The sequence below is a fragment of the Erigeron canadensis genome, chromosome 6, assembly GCF_010389155.1.
Source record: "Erigeron canadensis isolate Cc75 chromosome 6, C_canadensis_v1, whole genome shotgun sequence".
Taxonomy (NCBI): Eukaryota; Viridiplantae; Streptophyta; class Magnoliopsida; order Asterales; family Asteraceae; genus Erigeron; species Erigeron canadensis.
This window is the reverse complement of record NC_057766.1, coordinates 44,246,635-44,261,639: the sequence shown is the minus strand read 5'-3', so window position 1 is coordinate 44,261,639 and position 15,005 is coordinate 44,246,635.

The following is a 15,005-nucleotide window of genomic DNA, read 5'->3' as shown; positions in this document are numbered from 1 at the left end:
ATTGACTCAAACATATATTGTATTTTAATTAATAATGTGATAAATATTTTAATTTTTAGTGTTCTTTATAACTTCTTGCCATAAATCTTCAGAAATATACAAAAGATTTTATGGAAATAAAAAAAAATAAAAAATAAGAATTTACAACAAACTTTATTTGATTTAGTTTAATATATATTAAAACCAGAAATGTCGGTTTGATTTTAGATTTAGTCAAAAAACAGACCAAATTTATCCGTGAATACCCCTATTCTCACATTCAAATATTTAAATTCATTAAATTCATGGGATACATGTCACTTATTTATTATACAATAAATATTAAAATATTGATATGTGAGAAATTCTCATCTAAAATTAAAATTAGACGAGAGACAAACTCATATTTGTTTTTCCATATTTATATTTATAATACTTATTATCATGACATGATAATTTGATAAGAGTACTTATAAACCTATTTATATTTACTCATTGCTTTTTTGTGACATCCTCTTTAGGAGCATCTGAAATAGACTGACAAATTATGGCTGCAAAAATTAAAACAATGACACATTATTCTATATCCAACTTGTTTTAAGAAAAGATAACAATTTATTCTTTATATTGTACACAATTTAACGATCGACAAACTTTTATTATTCTCTTAGTTGTCCAACGCAATATACTTATATACATATTGTATTTTGGAAATTCATAAGCAATGAAATAATGCTGATGGTAATGATAAAACACAAAGTGTATATATATGAATAAATTTTAAAAGTTTGTTAGGCAATTGGGTCAATAGTTTTTTGTTTATTAAGCAACTATGTGGTATATACGGTATATTTCGTTTAAGAAAAAAAAAAAAAACTTTGAAGTTTACTATAGCTTATAATATAAAGTAAAATTGTATCATCTTAAAGTTGCATGATCTAATTACTATATAGAGAGACCAACAGTAGAGTTACCAATTCATACGTCTTTCCCATATATCTAAATTATAATTGCAGGAACATTAATTGTGAATGCATATATAAGTTGTAGCTTTCTCTTTTCTTTTTTTTTCCCCCTTATCTCTCAATTCTCATCTATAACAAGAAATAATTCCTGAAATTGATGGTTTTATCATGTGATTGACAATGAGTTACAAAGTTGGTTCACCATGACTTTTAGGAAACCTAATTTATCTACGTGACACGTGTTACATTATTTTCCAAAGTAGCATGATTCCAGTAAATTATTGTTTTTCATATTAATTCTTCACGAGTTAAAGAAATACTAGCCATACGCCATACATGCATCAAATCCTTTAACCCCTAATAAGACTTGAACCTAGATGGATCCCCTAGATGGATCCCCTTAGCATCAAATACTTTACAATAAGTCACCAACATTATTGGCTTCTATTTTTCAATCTATTTCGGTTCTTTCAACCCGATCATGATCATTCCGGCCGGCCGCCAATATATATTCATATTAATTTCCGTATTGTTTTAGTGTGTCCGTATATATTTTATTATACTAAAACACAGTTGATTTAATAACTTATCGGCCAATTACAACTCTTGATTTTTTAAAGTTGACTTTTCTTTTCAATTTTGACTTTAATTTACACTTTTTTATTTTCATCACAACTTTACACACACTGGCCTAACATCTAGTATATGAGTATTGTTCACGACTAAACACATGTGTGGATGATCTAGTATTTCGATTCTAAGTTTCTAATATTGACTATTGAGTCTGTTATAGATTGTCTAATTAACAATAAAGAATGGTTTTTGAGTCAACTTGTGGTGTTAGTGTGATGTTATTAAATCTTTGTAATAAGAGGTGGTTCTTCAGTTTTTTTTAAAAGAAAATAAAGGGGAAGATTAGATAGGGGAAGAAAGGATAGAAGATTAGATTTATAAAAGTCATTCTTGAGTTTGAAAAGAAAGTGAAAGAAAAATAATCGGAACAATCACCGGAAACCTGCAACCACCGCCGGAAACTTGCAACCACCGCCGGAAACCACCCTTTCCACCTGCAACCACCACCTGCAACCACCCCTTCCACGCAACCACCACCTGCAACAACCACCGGAAACCTGCAACCACCGCCTGCAACCACCCCCTGCAACGCAACCACCACCGGAAACCTGCAACCACCACTTCCACGAGTTTCCTTACAAATCAGGCCAGAAAACTTTTGGAGGAAAAAACCTTGATTTTTCCTTCCCTTCACTTTTTTTCTTTTGGAAAAAAAACTCAAGAATGCAAAAAAGTGATTTTTCTTATCTTTCTCTATCTTATCCTTTGGAAAAAAAAACTCAAGAATACAGCCTAGGGTTCATAAGTTCATTAAGTGAATTTGTGGTGTTAATGTGATTCTGCTGTTAATTTGACTTACTTTCATTGTTTTCACTTTTTTATGTAAACTCCATGACATTTTGTAGTGTGCATCATCTTGTACAGTAATTTTTGTGTAAATTGTGAGTGTAACATTTCTCTCACTTTAGTGGGAATAAAAAACAATAACAAGGAGTAATGACTCTCAAATGTAGAGTTTGTATCAGAGAAAAATCCATTAAAAAATAAAATTTTTACTTAAAATTCTTAATTTAAAGAATCATTTAGTTTTCTTTTGAGAGTCATCACCATATTATATCTTATTTTAATCACATGGCATGATGATATGACATTTAATGGGTGAATAACGACGAAAACTAACGATATTACATTTATTAAAAAACTTTAGAAATAAAATCCTTTTAATAAACAAAAACTAAATCGGTTTCCTAAATTAAGAATTTAGAACCATTTTAAAATATCCCACAGAGGTTTTTTCTTGATAAATTTCAAAGTTAATATTATAATCAAACCTCATAGTTTGATATATTTGTTTCCTATATTTTCTTAAAATGTGCATGTAACCCTAGTGTACTAGTGGCTAGGTTATTTTGAATCAAACTTTTTAGATTTCATTTAAATGTTATTTGTAATATATTATTAACATGTTACGCGTGCAATCTGGCGGTGATCATGGCGCACAACGGTGTAGTAATGAGTGCGACTGTTGGTAGTAGAGGTGGCGTCGAATAATGTAAATAATTGATGTAAATATTTAATGGATATATATCTATATATATTTCTAGGGGGACAATCAAATAAGAACAGTTTTAAAATAAGAACGGTGAGAACACCTTAAAATTATCATTTTGATGCATTAAAAGTTCATGAAACTGACATAGTGCATAACTAATTATCATTATTTAAGTGTTTAACAACACATTGATTCATCAAAATTGAAAAAATCACGTTTTTTGTTGGATGCATCATTTTGATGAATATGCATCCAAGATGGATGCACAAAACAAAAAACATGATTATTTCAATTTTGACGGATGAATGTGTTGTTAATCACTTAAATAATGATAATTAGTTATGCACTATGTTAGTTTTATGGACGTTTAATACATCAAAATGATGTTTTTAAGGTGTTCTCACCGTTCTTATTTTAAAAGTGTTCTCACTGGAGTGTTACCCATATTTCTATATATATATATATATATATATATATATATATATATATATAGGGTGACAATCAAATGAGAACACTTAAAAACTACATTTTGATGTATTAAAAGTCCATAAAACTGACATAGTGCACAACTAATTATCATTATATAAGTGTTTAACAACACATTGATCCGTTAAAATTGAAAAAATCACGTTTTTTGTTGGACGCATCATTTTGATGAATATGTATCCAAGATGGATGCACAAACAAAAAACGTGATTTTTCGATTTTGACGGATCCATGTGTTGCTAAACACTTAAATAATGATAATTAATTAAGCACTATATTAGTTTTATGGACTTTTAATGCATCAAAATGATGTTTTTAAGTGTTTTCACCGTTCTTATTTTAAAAGTGTTCTCACCGGAGTGTTACCCTATATATATATACCTTATATATAAAAGGAAACTCCCTCCCCCAAAATCCAAAAGATTAATTGATATACCTAAAATATCATCTCTTTTGTTCATTAATTTAAACATCTTAATCTAATATACATATAATATCTTTAATAAAATAATTTACAACACCACAATTTCCGCCCCAACACCCATCACCTCCACAGTTTCCGACACTAACCTCGCCACCGCCGCCACCATGCGCTGCTACCACCATCGCCGGTGCACTGTACTGGCATATGACCTGTTTTAAAATATAAATGATTAATAGTGTATTTTAGTTATTAAAGTTAAGGGGGGCAATGTAGATAAAAATATTTTAAAGAGTACTAAATAAAATTATTACACAATTTTCCAACACCTTTAAAATAAGTAGTTTTTTTTATTAGATATGATAGATTTATACCTAGAAAGTCGAAAGAAAAACTGATTGAACAGTCTAATAATGTAACGTTAGCCAACATGTGATCGGTATGATTAGTTCATACAATCGTTATAAATTATCTATATTTATACTACTTTATAAAGCAAACTATCCTCTCCCCCTTTAAGTAATTAAGATTTTGAAATGATCATGTTACCTCTCTTCTTTATTCACTAATTTAAACATCTTCACCTATTTACCTATAATATTATTAATGAAATAAATTACAACATAGATCCTCCAACTCTTAAAGAACCATATTAACCTCTCTTACATCAATTAATTTACATTCACCACCACGCCGCCACCACCACCACCGTTACATCAATTAATTTATATCTATCTATCTATCTATATATATATAATTAAAATTTGAGTGACATGTAACAATTTTACAACAATTTAATAAGAGTAATTAATGGTTAATTATTTAATTTATTTATATATATCATGTTTAAGGATATAATAGAAACATATATAATGGTATAGAGTTATATAAAGATGCTATAATAAAAATATGAATAATTGATATTTGAATTATTAATGTACAGATCAAGATTTTGATACTCTTATAACGTCAAACTTTTTTATTAAGATATATTAAAATATTTACAGAAAAATTTTTATCAATAAAAACTACAAATACATTGTGAACTCGATTATAACAAATGGTACTGCATAATGCTAAATGAATAGAGTAAAAACCCATTGCACAAGTCCAATTACCAAACTCAGTACTCAACTGGAAATACTATACGTTTATACCTATCGATTTTGTATCCAAAGTTAAACATGTAATACAACACGCAATGAATCAACACCATGATAGAGTGTACAATTATTAAAGACGTCCATAGGATGGGCTTTTCCCCTAGTTCAAAGAAAATTTAACTTCGTAAAATGCACTATAATTAATGCCCTTGAAACACTAGTTAGCAAATCTCTATTAATAAAGTTATAATTTGTAAGATATATTGGATATTTAATATATTTAATTTTGAGTAATTTAATATCATTAAACAACTTTTACAAATGATTTACTTAGCTAATCTCACAGTGTATGAGTTCAACAGTTAACACTTAACATATTTTCATTAAACATTTGATGAAAAACGTTATCATATAAAAAACTTTTGTTAAAAAATCAATACCGTTAATTTGAATAGCTTATTTGATGGATAACTTATTTGGTGGTATTCATGTTTGGTTGGCATTGTTTATTAGGTGTAACTTTATCAGTCTATATGTGAATGAAATTGTTCACATATATCATTTACATAAAAACATCAAGTTATAATTCAAAAGTTATATCTAGCAATAAACTAAAACATGATTGAGATGTTTTTTATACGACACATGGCATAATCTTTAATCGACCCGTGTACTTTTAATTTATTTATGAGTGATCTACACGATTCGTCCTTGTGGTTTACCCAAAAAGTCTGGTCTCATCCTTTAATTTTAAAACTGTCTTATATCATTCTTTATAGAAGTAAAATGATCACGTTTCATCCTTTTCAAAAACAGAGGTTAACTTTAATCTTTTAACCCCCTCATGTGCATTCCACGTGAGGGTACTTTGGTCATTTCCTACCTTTAAAGGATGAAATCTGACTTTTTGGGCAAACCACAAGGACGATTCGTGTCGAGCACTCTATAAGTATCACAGATAAATACATATACAATTATTGCATGTATACATTATTACATACACACATTGTTCAAATAATCAATAAATCAAAATCCACAAAATGCAATAAAACCCATCAACCACAAAAACATAACATGGATATTCATCCAAATCAAATCCTTTTCAGATCAAACCAACACACTTGAAAAACGTGTCAATCCCTATCTTTCTCCCCACCACCAATGTTAGATCTCGAAGAAATGAAAATGGGTGTGTTTTGTGGGTTTTTGAATCTGGCCGAATTCAAAAGTGACACAAAAGAGATTTTCGGTTCTTGTTTCTCAATCTATGTATTTGTATAACAAAATCAATGGGTTTTTTGAAAGTTTTCAAATGGATGCTTTTGGTGGGTATTGTGTTAATCTGAAAATAATGATAAGAAAAGAGAGATTTTTGGCTTTTGTTGATGAGATAGTGATGTTGGAGAGTGATGTCGTGGTGGCAGCGACTTAGCGATTGTCGTTGGCTAGCCGGAAACCCGAAAAGGGAGGAGAGGGAGAGAAAAACCCGTTAGGGTTTCTTGAAAAAGAAAGAGAGTGCAAAGAGCGATGGTTGAAAGAAAGGTGTGAAGGTGGGATGTCGCTCGTGATGTTTTCCGGCGAATGGGGGCTGTTGCGGTGCTGGCAGGTGGCGGGCAGCGGGTGGTGGGCAATAGTGCTTGTGTTAGTTTGTTAGTTTTGAGATATACAAAGTGATGAGGATGTTTGGGGTATGAAATGGTGAAATGGATGTGGTGGTTACGAATATCCGGCAAGTTTGTGGTCGGATTTATGGAGAGAGAGAAAGAGATGGAGAGAGAGAAAGAGAGATAGAGAGAAAGAAAGAGAGAGAGAGAATAGTTTTATACTTATAGAGTGATCGACACGAATCATCCTTGTGGTTTGCCTAAAAAGTCCGATTTCGTCCTTTAAAGGTAGGAAATGACTAAAGTACTCTCATGTGGAATGCACATGAGGGGGTTAACGGATTCAAGTTAACGTCCGTTTTCGAAAAGGATGAAACGTGATCATTTTCCATTTATAAAGGATGATATCAGACAGTTTTGAAATTAAAGGACGAAACCAGACTTTTTGGGTAAACCACAAAGACGATTCGTGTCGATCACTCTTTATTAATTTTATTAAGTTAACTTTTTTTGTTGTATATAAATTCAATTTCCTTATTAGACTTATAATTACACTCTAACTCTTAGCTTATAGATACAAAACACATTATAATCTTATTTGATTGATCATTTTCTCATTAGTAAAAATTTCTCTTTTCCTTTCTCAAATTTTCAACAACTATTACTTATATTACTTATAATAAGTTAATAAGATAAAGATTTCAAAAAGTTGAGTTTACGATATGAAATCACAAAGTTATTTGTCGTCATCCTCTATGTTTATAAGTTCCGATTTTGATGTGATTTTAGAAATTTAAGGTAAATGTAAAACTTTAACTAAACATATATTATATTGATCATTATTGTTTCTTATAACTCAACATTGATCATCTATCGGTTTACTTTAATCACATGTTATTTTATACTCACAAATCATGTATAAAGCATATTTGAATTTCTTTTTGACAAAATCTATATAGCTATTGTATATCATACGAGTATTAAGACTAGTATAGTCATCCTCTATGTTTACAAGTTCCGATTTTGGTGTGATTTTAGAAATTTAAGGTAAATCTAAAACTTTAACTAAACATATATTATATTGATCATTATTGTTTCTTATAACTCAACATTGATCATCTATCGGTTTACTTTAATCACAAGTTATTTCATACTCACAAATCATGTATAAAGCATATTTGAATTTGTTTATGACAAAATCTATATAGCTACCGTATATCATACGAGTATTAAGACTAGTGTGTATATATATATATATATATATATATAAAGCTCAGTCGTTTGCCTAAGTCACTCGTTAGTTAATAATGGCCACCAAAATCCTTTCCTTGTAATATATATGAAGAATTCTTTTTTAGTGTTAGTAGAGAGGGAGCCAAAATTTTTTTTGCGAGGAGGCAATTTTAGAAGTTGTTTGTCATATTTGTAAGAGTTATATGCGAGAACTTAAAAAAACTGAACCCTAGCTCGGGGTTTATAAATGGACCCTTAAAATAATTTCATTCTTCACATCGCGTGTAACACTTATATTCAAAAGCAACCGATTACTTTTCGAAAGTCCATTTGCCACCGGATCAAACAAGATTAAGTATCTAATGTATAAGTGCGGAAAATCTTATACACTAGCAATCAACAACAAGAACACAAATGTGAATATAAACTTGAACCATATATTACTTCAGTAAATGTAATTACAAGTAAAATACCAAGTTCGGAATATGAAATGACGAAAACAAAATGACTGGAAGATTAACCTTAAACATAAGGTTTAATCTCTATTTATACTAAAACTAATGGACTAGTCGGACCTCGAATTTCATGGACCGAGCCCAACTCGGATGACCACTCGAGCTCGACCAGGTCGAGCTCGACCAAGTCAACACGTTGACCAACTCGAGGTTGACTTTATTACATGCGAAAACTTAACGTTTATTACAAGTACATATTCAATAGACTCAAGACAAATTTCTATAATGATGTTGTCACCCGGAAATGCACCAACTGACTCCCCCTTGACATCAACATTTAGAAGTTTTCATCGATCTTCAAAGTCTTCACTTGTAATACATGGAGATAGTAACAGAAATGCTCAATCAAGCACTCCTTGACTATTGCTATGAATTCTGACAATCATAAGTTAAAAAATATGCAATCAACAAATTTTCGTTAACTAATAACATCATGTTTTCTTTTGGTAAGACTTGATCTTTATGCGCTGCATACTGATCTTCAAACCTCAAAATCTCTATATCCTTATGACAATTAACAAATCCATTACTCAGATTGTAATTCTCCCCCTGAACAGTAACATCCAAATTAAGCTCCAAGCAATATTATCACGCCAAACATCATCACTTCAAAGTAATACAGACATCATTGCCTCCTTATGCAATTCGGATATCATCACTCCAGACATTATGCAAAATAACATTGCTCAATCTATTTTGACCTTCAAGCTTAACTGACATATGATAAAGAAGTTGAATCTCCAACAATCAGCATCGAATTTAATCAGCTCTCACAACGATAAGAAATTCAGTAACTTGAATTTCAGATATGCAGCACTCACAAGATCCATGTCTTCAACCAATAGTGTCTGACTTTGTCTTATCTTCATGAATCCACTAATCACCTGAAGTCTTTCATATCAAATTTCCCCCCTCAAGGTAAGCATCTCCAAAATACATAAAGAACCACTTAATCTGCAACCTCTTCACTAGTCATCGGATTAATCATCTCTACATCATTGGCATTAAATAAAGGTTTGATTTTCAATTACTCGGCTACAAATGATTAACTTTATCACAAAAGCTTTTTGACAAAATCCCAAACACATGTTAAGCAAAAATCATGAACAGTTTACTCGGATTTTCAATCACGGTCTTCAATCTTCATCTGATTCATTTGAATCACCTAATCTTAAATCAAGCGCCTTTAATCCAAAAACTAGGTCGGACACATGTCACACAGATTCAAAACCAAAAAGATACCATGACTAAACCCTGTCGAGACACCATGATCTTCATTGCTACGAAAATCTAAGAATTTTGCATAGAAAACATGGAAGCTTTGATTTTTTATCCCCCCTTTTCTCTACAAAATTCTTAAAACAGCCTATATGTTTGTTTTTGGTTACAACACATATCCCACTCTCATCTTCATCCCACGGTTGTTCACATATGCAATCCAGAGATAACACAATAGCTCATTGCCATAACAACATCATGATACAATTGTTCAAATATACAATTAAGAGATAACCTAGTAGCTCCTTGCAAAAACAACCTTTTTAATCTGGTCTTGAATTCCCTCTAAGATTTTACGGAATCTTCTATAAAGGACAGTCCTTTAGTCGTCATTAATCCGAGTTATCTAAATTTAGAACCTAAAGTTGATCAAGTTTTCAAGTCTATTTGCTTTATTACAGAAACCGAACCAAAACTCAAAGAGTTTACAAGTTCAATATTCCAACAAGCTTAGACCAAGTCTAAATCAAAATTACAAGTTCTTGACAATTCGAAAAGTAATAAATTAGAATCTAAAGTTGATCAAGTTTACAAGTCCAAAACCGTCGATTAACAAATATCAAACCTAAACCCATAAGAGTTTACAAGTTCAATACTTTAGACAAGTTCAGAACCTAAACATAATCAAGATTGCAAATTCTAAAAGAAAACCAATCACTTCATCATAAAATCTGATTATATAGTCGAACAATAGATATCGGTACCTAGTCACTCGAGCTTAGATAGGTCGAGCTTGGACTGGTCGAGCTAGGAGAGGTCGAGCTTGACTTGGTCGAGCTAGGAGAGGTCAAGCTTGAAAGTTCGAGCTCGACTAGGTCGAGTTTGACTAGGTCGAGTTTGACTAGGTCGAGCTTGACTAGGTCGAGCTTGACTAGGTCGAGTTTGACTAGTTCGAGCACCAGACTAGGTCGAGCTCGAAAGGTCGAGGTCGAGCTTGATAGGTCGAGCTCGACCGAGCGACTGAAGCTTGTCTAAACCGAAAAACCGAAAGAAAACACCTTAATCGTTGCTGAAACCTTAATCCTGAACCAATAGAATACTTCCGTTGGCTCTGATACCAATTGAAAGTCCCTTTGCCACCGGATCAAACGAGATTAAGTATCTAATGTATAAGTGCGGAAAATCTTATACACTAGCAATCAACAACAAGAACACAAATATGAATATAAACTTGAACCGTATATTACTTCAGTAAATGCAATTACAAGTAAAATACCAAGTTCGGAATATGAAATGACAAAAACAAAATGACTGGAAGATTAACCTTAAACATAAGGTTTAATCTCTATTTATACTAAAACTAATGGACTAGTCGGACCTGAAATTTCATGGACCGAGCCCAACTCGGATGACCACTCGAGCTCGACCAAGTCAACACGTTGACCAACTCGAGGTTGACTTTATTACATGCGAAAACTTAACGTTTATTACAAGTACATATTCAATAGACTCAAGACAAATTTCTATAATGATGTTGTCACCCGGAAATGAACCAACACTTTTAATAAATAAATAAATAACACACGTGTCAGGCAAGGTCTTATTAACTGAAAACTTATTCAATCATAATGCAGGAAATCCGAAATTTTTTATGAAGTAATTAGCTTGTATATGTATATTTTTTCTACATAACTATTATGATTATTAAAAATTAAAACAACTCAAGTTTTTTTTTTTCCCAACCAATAGAAAGATCTATTTCAAAATTAATGTTTCCATGACCAATGATTTCCAAACGAAGATAATATTTGTATGTATTTTCTATTTATTTTTTCTTATTTTGGGAAATTTTTTTTACGTATAGACCATTTAAATTTTAAAAAATTACATTGAATCAAAATTGGAGTGGAGATAACTGCCCCTGCTGCCCCCATGGTAGATCTGTCCTTGAGTGTTAGTATATTAGTGTAAGTTGTTAAATTAATCTTAAAGTGAATATGTGTAAAAGAATAATAGAAGTTTTTCTAGAAAAAGAGAAAATCCTTGAAAAAACTAAATATTGACATTAGATTCTATTTATATTATATAACTAATTGGGTTTTACTAAATACAACCATAAAACACTCTAGGTAAAATGCATTAAATAGTTGTATGTTTATTATAAAATTTATATGGTAAACTTTTAATATTTTAAAAGATTGAATTTCTTTATGGACGTTAATTATATTTAGCATTTCCTTAGTGTTAATAAGTGGATGCGATATTGACGTTATGGAAAGTGAGGTAACGCGTAGTGTAATATTCATTTTGTTCTTTTAAGGAGGAGGGAGCATGATACGAAAGTGCATATTATTAGCTGTAAAAGTAAATTAAGGGTTCATTCATTCTATATATAGATTCTACGTCTTTATTACATTATTATTATTTTGGGTTTTGCTAAACAAAACCCTAAAAATTTTCGTTAAGGTGCATTAAATAGTTGTACACTTACTATAAAAATCAGAGGTGAGCTTTTGATATAAAAACGTATAACCTTTTTATGCATGTTAAGTAAATTTGCAATTTAATTATGCCTACTTGCCTAGCACCTCCTTCCTTTTTTGTTACTTTTTTTTACTATCCAATGTTCGTAAGTTCGTTCGATGAGGAAAGTGTTTTTTTTCCAAATTTTTATTTTTCAATTCTCTACTTTATATTGTGTTTGGTAGCAGAGAATCATAAAGAATGAAAATACAATAGAGAATAAGAAGAGAATCAACATTTTGAAAAAGAATATATATATATTACTGTAGCTTGTTTAGTACAAACAAAAAAAAAATTACTCCATTCGTCCTATTAAAATGTGTCTTCGTTTTAATTTTTAAAGTCTTCTTTTATAAACTTCGACCTTAAATATTTTGATTTTTTTTATATAATATTTAATGAAAATTATACCAATAAAATATATATTTAAAACTCAATCAATTCATATAACGTTCATCAAATATTATATAACACAATTCAAAATATTTAAAGTCGGAGTTTATAAAAGAAGACTTTAAAATTCAAAATAAGACATATTTAGTGGAACGGAATGAATATAACAGAAATACAAAATTTGATGCATATAAAAACAGATGTATTTTAAATCTATAAAAATACGAGGAATACCTCTTAACCAATACTTATATAGTTGTATACTCGTTCTGATATTCGAGTTTCCAGCCCCCAAATTATGAGCCCAAATATGTTTACAAAATTGTTTGAAGTGTTCCTATTGGCCAAATTTTATTGCCAAAATTTACCTTTTTGACACTATACCCTTCACTCACACACCACCAGTTATGCATAGATTTCCTAGAAAAATTACATGTATTCACCCTCCCCCAATTGGCATGTGACGTTTTCATTTGTCAGTCGTGGTTATATGTCTTATTAGGCTATCTCCAATGCTAAGAGCGTCTTTAGGCGTCTTGAATTGCCACATCATATCCTTACAAATCCTTATAAATCATTAAAATCCTATAATTTTATCTCCAACCATACAAACATCCTTAAATATCCTTACATATCCTTTAACTTCACTAAAAACAAAAAAATATAAGTAAGGGCACCTAAGGGCATGTCATTGGGTAAGGGCATGCATCAAAAAATCTTTAGTTTCAGACAAGCACCGCAAAGGATATCCAAGGGCACCTAAGGACACTCAAGGGCGCCCAAAAACATCCCCATTGAAGATAGTCTTACTTGTATATTCAACCTTTGTCCTCTCTTTTTTATCCTCTTTTGTGCGCTTCCAAATAAGATCTAATTTCAAAATTACGAGAGCTAGCTGCTCAGGGCGTTAGTTTTGGATATGGGTTGTAGCATAGGTTACACCCAAGTGACACGACCCATGCAAGACGGCCGTCGTTATCAACATGGGTTGGAAGCCATGGCGTGTTGAGAACTGTTTGAAGCCATGATGGCTAGAAGACAAATCTTTGACCATTAAAATGTGAATTTTTTTTTTCTAAAAATTAAAAATAGGGTTCATTTCTTTTTCTAGTCATTAAGTTCTGAGTATATTAAGTGACTGAATGCATAAAGAATGTCTGTATGTATTAAGTAAAATAAAGGTAATTGACGATTATTTTTGTTTATTAAGTAAAAAAAACATAAAATTTGATTGAATGATTAAGTTTTTAACTATTAAATTCATTAAGTAAAAAAGAAACAATGTCATAGAGTGAATTAAGATGTCATGTCCGTTAGTGATGTCAACGAAATTAAAAAAAATAGGTTGAAAAAAAGGAAATTAAAATGTTATAAAGAGATTGGTTAAATATATAGGTCGAATGATGTACGGGTTCTATTGCCATCTGTCTAATAGAATAAGCTTCAATAATATATGTTAGTTTCAATTTCTCTTGAGCTCCAAAGGTTTTAAGAAGAGCACATGGGTAGGTTAACTTTACCCACTCTTTATTGCGAGTACTAAATTAAATTTGTACACAAAAAGAAAGAAAGAAAAAAGACATTTCAAGACAAAACAGTGCATGAAGCGTTGAAACATGTCCCCCCGGATGAGGAGCAAATCTCCTCTCAATGGACTCAGGAGCAAGAAAACCAAAGATATCAAATGCAAATGATATAAACATGTGTTGGTCACGTCTTCTCATGTTTGGCCACTTTGCATGAAGCAACTTTTAAAGCAGTTTGGCCCGCCGTAAAGGCATGCTTGGACAACCAACACATGTTTATACCATTTGCATTTGTTACCTTTAGTTTTCTCATCCCTAAGTCCATTGAGTTACTTGATAGGGTTCAACTGTTCATGCACAGTAACATTGTGATGCCAAGGTCTACGAATGTAGTTTATACACGTCCTGCGTTTGCGGGTTAGCGGCGTAGCTTGTTGCCCAATTGCCTTCTAATTCTTTGGTTTTCTAATCTTGGGTCGGGATCGATATATATGTTAGGCCCTGACCTCTTAAATCAAATTGACAATGAAAATAACTCCTTTTATCATTTACTCTTATCATTCAACAACAAAGTCATCATCAAAATATATTACCAGAAAAAAGGGAGCCATTTTGGGCTTGTCCAAAACAAGGCTGTCCTCCCCATTCATCCACCAGTGTGTGTAGGTCCATATATATTTTTAGTACCATAAAGCCCATGTATATATATATTTGATAAAATCATTTGACTATTATTATCCTCCACTCAAAAATGATACGAGTATTTGGTCTTGGTATATTGCTATTTGTGTCTACAAATTATCATCATAACCCACCCGTATATATAAGGAAGTTAATTTATACATGTAATTTTTGTAGTTTTTTTAATGCATGTACTATAAATAACCCATATATATATAATATAGGCGGAATCG